Below are 5,851 nucleotides of genomic sequence, written 5' to 3'. Positions count from 1 at the left end.
CACTTTTGCGTCTTTGAGTTTTAAGTTTTTCTCAGAAAACCTTCTAAATAGTTTGTTGTCATTTCTAAGAATTTCTCTTTTTGTTGCTATTGTAAATAGAGGTTTCCTCCTCCACTCTATCCTAACTGGCTATTGCATTAGTAAAATGCAAGCTGTTAATTCTTGGATGTTAACTTGATGTCCCCCTCCCTTACTGATACCTTGAGTTAGTCTCCTTGCATAGGATTTTCCAAATGTATCTATAGAGACAGTTTTACGTCTTCACTTCCAACTATTCTAATTATTTCCCCTGATCTAATTCCACTAGCGAACACTTTTATTACATTTTTTGTTTGTTTGTTTTTGTCTTTTGTCTTTTTAGGGCCGCTCCCACGGCATATGGAGGTTCCCAGGCCAGGGGTCTAATTGGAGCTGTAGCCACCGGCCTACGCCAGAGCCACAGCAACTCGGGATCTGAGCCGCGTCTGCGACCTACACCACAGCTCACGGCAATGCCAGATCCTTAACCCACTGAGTGGGGCCATCGATTGAACCTACATCCTCATGGATACTAGTCAGATTCGTTTCCGCTGCACCACAGTGGGAACTCCCACTTTGCTTACAATTTAAATAGCCATGGAGATACTGAGCCTTCTTCACAAGTGCCTGATCTTAGTGGAATGCCCCTGGTATTTCCCCATTAGGATGCTAGCTTTAAGACTGATGGATTTCCGTATCAATTCAACCATGCAATTTACTATTTATTTATATATTCATTTTCTTTATAATATACTAGTTAATTCGCCAGAGGTAGAATTAAAGTTTCTGCTGGGTGGAAATTACATATGTTCTTATACATTTTTATATTATAATGCAGCAAAAACTTCTGCCTAAAATCAGGACTTTAAATCAGACCCACATATCTGAACAGAGGTGTTGGTCTGGAAAAAAAATAGGAACACGCCGTCTAATTAAAACTTACAGTACCAGGTTTTCTGGGAGCAATCCTATATTATTCTATACTTTATATTTTCTTCCATTTATCACAGGGATTGGAAACTTTTTCACAGTCTCTTGCTAGAAGGATTTCAAGATACACCATTCTAATGACAGGCTTTCACTCAAGATTCATCAGCCCTTATTAAAGAGAGACAAAAAACCACATCATTGGATTACTGGATAACACCAATGGGATAATATATGGCTTTTGGAATACATGAAGTTACATGAAATACCAGCTACTATCCTGAGGGTCATCTATGGTTTCTGTACTTTCTTTTTTTCTCGTTTTGTTTGTTTGTTTGTCTTTTCTAGGGCCGCACCTGTGGCATATGGAGGTTCCCAGGCTAGGGGTCTCATCAGAGCTGTAGACACTGGCCTCACCAGAGCCACAGCAACGTGAGATCCAAGCCAAATCGGTGACCTACACCACAGCTCATGGCAACACTGGATCCTTAACCCACTGAGCAAGGACAGGGATCGAACCCGCAACCTCATGGTTCCTAGTCCGGTTCATTAAACACAGCCACGACAGGAACTCCTGGTTTCTGTACTTTCTTGACTCATTGAATCACAGCAGTAAGTCTGAGCAGTAGGGGAGGCATTTCTTGATCTTTTTTCTCCAGTGGTTGAGGAAGCTACTGTTTCTTTCAAATGCATTTTTTTCTTGCCTTAAATACCCAGAATGCTTTTTGTTTTGATTTCAAAATATTGGTTGATACACTTAGCAATGTCTTGACATGCACACAGTATTATTAAGATGTAATATATAAAATTATATATACATTGATGCCTACATTTCTATCGTGCTGCAGTATAAATTTCCTTAATTTTTTATATATTTAATTCTTTTCTTTTCATGGCCACACCTGCAGCGTCTGGAAATTCCTGAGCCAAGGGGTAAACTGGAGCTGCAGCTAGCTGCAGGCCTATGCCACAGCCACGGCAACACCAGATCCAAGCTGTGTCTGTAACCTACACCACAGCTCACAGCAACGCCAGATCCTTTAACCCGCTGCTCAAGGCCGGGGATCAAACCCTCATCCTCACAGAAACAACACTGGGTCCTTAACTTGCTGAGCCACAATAGGAACTCCTCCTTAATTTTTAAAAAAGGGGGAAGAGGAGTTCCCATTGTGGCGCAGTGGTTAAAGAATCTGACTAGGAACCATGAGGTTGCAGGTTCGGTCCCTGCCCTTGCTCAGTGGGTTAACGATCCAGCGTTGCTGTGGCTCTGGTGTAGGCCGGTGGCTACAGCTCCAATTTCAACCCCTAGCCTGGGAACCTCCCTATGCCGCGGGAGCGGCCCAAGAAATAGCAAAAAGACAAAAAAAAAAGGGGGGGGGGAGGCAAAGTTCTTATTATTGCACCACAGTTGAATTCCTGAAATAAATCCCTCTTGGTTGCGCTATATTTTTTTAGTGTGATATGGCCTGTTTGCTGATATTTTACTAATGATTTTTGCATTGGCATTTATATGGAAGATGGTTTCATGTGTTTTTATTTTCCCCCACTGCTTGGAGAGACAATGTCCTGTCTCATTAATCGTGCGCCAAACATGTAACAGCCTTACGTGTTAGACTTTTGTGTCTAGGCCCCAAATACAGCATGTAGAAGAGAGTCACCTAGGGAGCTCCATTCTGCCTATTCATGAAAAAATGTGGAAAAATGCGGATTGGGGGATTCTGTGCACACAAGAAGGAATGATGAAATAAACTACAAAGTGTAACTAGTGCCCGCATTGATGTTTTCTTCCCCTTTTGCCCAACTCTTCTCACCTTCGTCCCTAAAACAGGTCACATCATAAATTTGTCATAAGAACTAAAAACAGAAAGCTAAATACTGCACTGATTGTTTAATGTAGACAGCTTGGATGCAGAACTAAAAAGGGAAGTTTTTGATCCCTTTAGTGGGTTTGCATTGTAAGAAAGGCAATTCCATGGGGTGACCCAGTGGCTCTTAAAAACTCAGAACAGTGAGGTTAGTGGCAAGTTTGTGTTAGGGAAAAGATAACTGCCAATCAAACTGCTGATAGAATGAGCGGCTTGGGAGACAATAAACATCTATCTTCTTCCTCGGTAGGTTCCTTTTGGAACTGAAGCTGATTGGTGTCAAAGCCTGGAAGACTGTCCCTCTTGTTGAGAAGGACCTGGACTGCAAACACTGGGGTGAGGAGCACACGAGAACGTCCTTGCAGATTTCACTAGAGATTACATTTACTATGGACTCCCCTAATTGCTTGGGTAAAAGAGTAAAACATAAAAATGACTTATCAGTAGGAATTACTTGGAAGTCCTTCAGAGCTGGCCTTAGAATTCAAGCAACTGGATAATCCAGGCTAAAGCCAGGGGAGCTTAAGCAGCCCACCACAGGCTGAAACCCAATTCTGGCATCTGCCAAACTTACTTTACAGTCTTAAGACAGCTCTAGCCAATCCTGTGCTGGAGAAAGAATTGTGAAGCTGCCTTTTTCTTAGGGGACAGCAGAGAACCACCACTTTCCCATTCACCCTCTTTCTAGGGAGAGTTTCTAAAATCCAGTGCTGCTGCTTCGTGAAGAGCCATAAAAGCCTGCGGAGGAGCCCAACCTTATGATTGGACAGGGACCCCAAATGAGGAAAAATGGAAGAGGAGAAACTGAGGAGAAATACACCGAAGGCCCTAGTAGATCATCCCTCAAACTCTTAAAAATGCAGAACAGTGAGGTTAGTGGCAAGCCCCCTGCAGCCCCGGCCCCCTTACCCATACCTCTCAGAGGCCACATCTGTGACTCTGCCATTCATGTTGATTTTAACCTAATTCACATCAATCTAGAGGGAAGGAAGACACTGTAGGTGATTTACCCTAAATCTAGCCTTGTTGGAGTCTATTACTCTCTTCCTAATCAGGTCAGAGTCACACACTCAGGAAGTTCTTAGAGGCTTATCCAAAATCCATGGGGAGGCAATGAGATCCTGCTGTGTAGCACTGGAAACTCTGTCTAGTCACTTATGATGGAGCATGATAACGTGCGAAAACAGAATGTGTACATGTATGTGTAGCTGGGTCACCATGCTGTACAGTAGAAAAAAAAAAGTTGGAGAAATAACAATTTAAAAAAATAACACAAATTTTAAAAAAAAAAAGAATAAACTGAGGTGAAAAAAAAATCCATGGGTAGGTCTCTCCCTTCTGTCAGAGGTAACACACCCCTTCCTGAGATGGACCACAGCTCCTAACCTGAATTTTCCACATAGCTGAGTCCGTCCCTGAAGCCCCTGTGAGGGCTGCGACCTCAGGGCAGTCACGTGGGCACCAGGCCTGGACGCCTTGGCACTGTCCGAGCCGCATCTGTGACCTACACCACAGCTCACAGCAACACCAGATCCTTAACCCACTGAGCAAGGGCAGGGATCAAACCCACAACCTCATGGTTCCTGGTCAGTTTTGTTTCCGCTGCACCACAATGGTAACTCCAGGAAAGTCCACTTTTGACAAGCTGCATCTTTAATGCATGGGGACCTAATATGGGTCCAAGCATCTGTATCTTATCAATTTAATCAGAGCAACCTTTTGATTTTTCCCCAAATCCTGCTGGAGCTGCCAACTTTAGGGAAGAGATGCCTTTATTCCTCCTCTCCTTCATAATAAGTAGACTTTCTCTCTCCCCATCCATTATTTTATGAGGGAACAGTTGGAACCAGTCACAAATACCAAGGGGCAGCCATGAGAACAGATGGTGGTCCCCGTTCTCAGAGCTCCATCTCTTGCATCTGCAACCCATAAACTCCCTAAACCTCTATTTCTTCCTCTGTAAAATGAGAATATCCATTTGGAGATTGTTGAGGAGGTTAGAGATAAGGTATGTATGTATATAAAGCATAGTGGATATTCTGCTTAAAACCTTCCAAATTCCAGGAAGTTCCCATTGTGGCGCAGCAGACACAAATCCTTCTAGTATCCATGAGGATGCAGGTTCTATCCCTGGCCTCGCTCAGTGGGTTAAGGATCTGGCATTGCCATGAGCTGTGGTGTAGTTCACAGATGCAGTTCAGATCTTGCGTTGCTATGGCTATGGCATAGGCTGGCAGCTGTAACTCTGTAGCCTGGGAACGGGATTCCATATGCTACAGGTGTGGCCCGAAAAGGCTTAAAAAAACCCTTCCAAATTCCAAGCAGAAAGACTTGTTTCACTTAGGAAAAAACCTAAATCCTCGCCATGCTCTTTAGGATTAGCCTAAATGTGCCTGGACCCCGCTTGGCTCTTGGCCTCACCCCACCCTCCACCCTCCAGATACACAGGCCCCCCTCCTGCTCTTCACACGCTCAAGCTGGTTCCACACCTGCCCCGGGGTCCTCTGACTCCAGAACTTCACAGGGCGGTGCCAAGCTGCACCCAGGTCTCCGTGAGGCTTTTTCTGACTCCCCCGATCACTTCTCTCCTAGCTGCTTTCTCACGTCACAGCGCTGATCACTCTGGAGTGATCTCATTTGTTTGTGTCTTTACAAGGGCAGGACCTGGCCCTTGCTTCTAACTCTGGCTCTCCAAACAGCGCCACTCCCTTCCCAGAATCTTCCCAACGCCCAGATTTCTCCCTTCTGTTCCCCAGCCCGCAGGCTATGCTCGGTGTGGGCCCAGCCTCGGCTAGAATTTTCGGTCCCATTTAGGCCTTCTCACGGATGTGACAGCTGTACCCAGAGACTATGACCCTCATTTCCCTTGGTGACATAGAACCGCCCTCACCCACAGGAAGTCCAGTCGGAGCTCAGCATCCAGTTCAACCCCGTCAGCCCGGGCCCTGGTGTCAGGACCCAGGCTGGGTGGGGAATGTGGCCTGTTGTCCTGTGGACAGTAAAGTGTGCTGGGAGGGGCCACAGGAAGAAAGAGACACAGG

The sequence above is a fragment of the Sus scrofa genome, chromosome 5 (genome assembly GCF_000003025.6).
Source record: "Sus scrofa isolate TJ Tabasco breed Duroc chromosome 5, Sscrofa11.1, whole genome shotgun sequence".
Taxonomy (NCBI): domain Eukaryota; kingdom Metazoa; phylum Chordata; class Mammalia; order Artiodactyla; family Suidae; genus Sus; species Sus scrofa.
The sequence above is the reverse complement of the archived record's forward strand: the minus strand, read 5'-3'. Positions refer to the sequence as shown.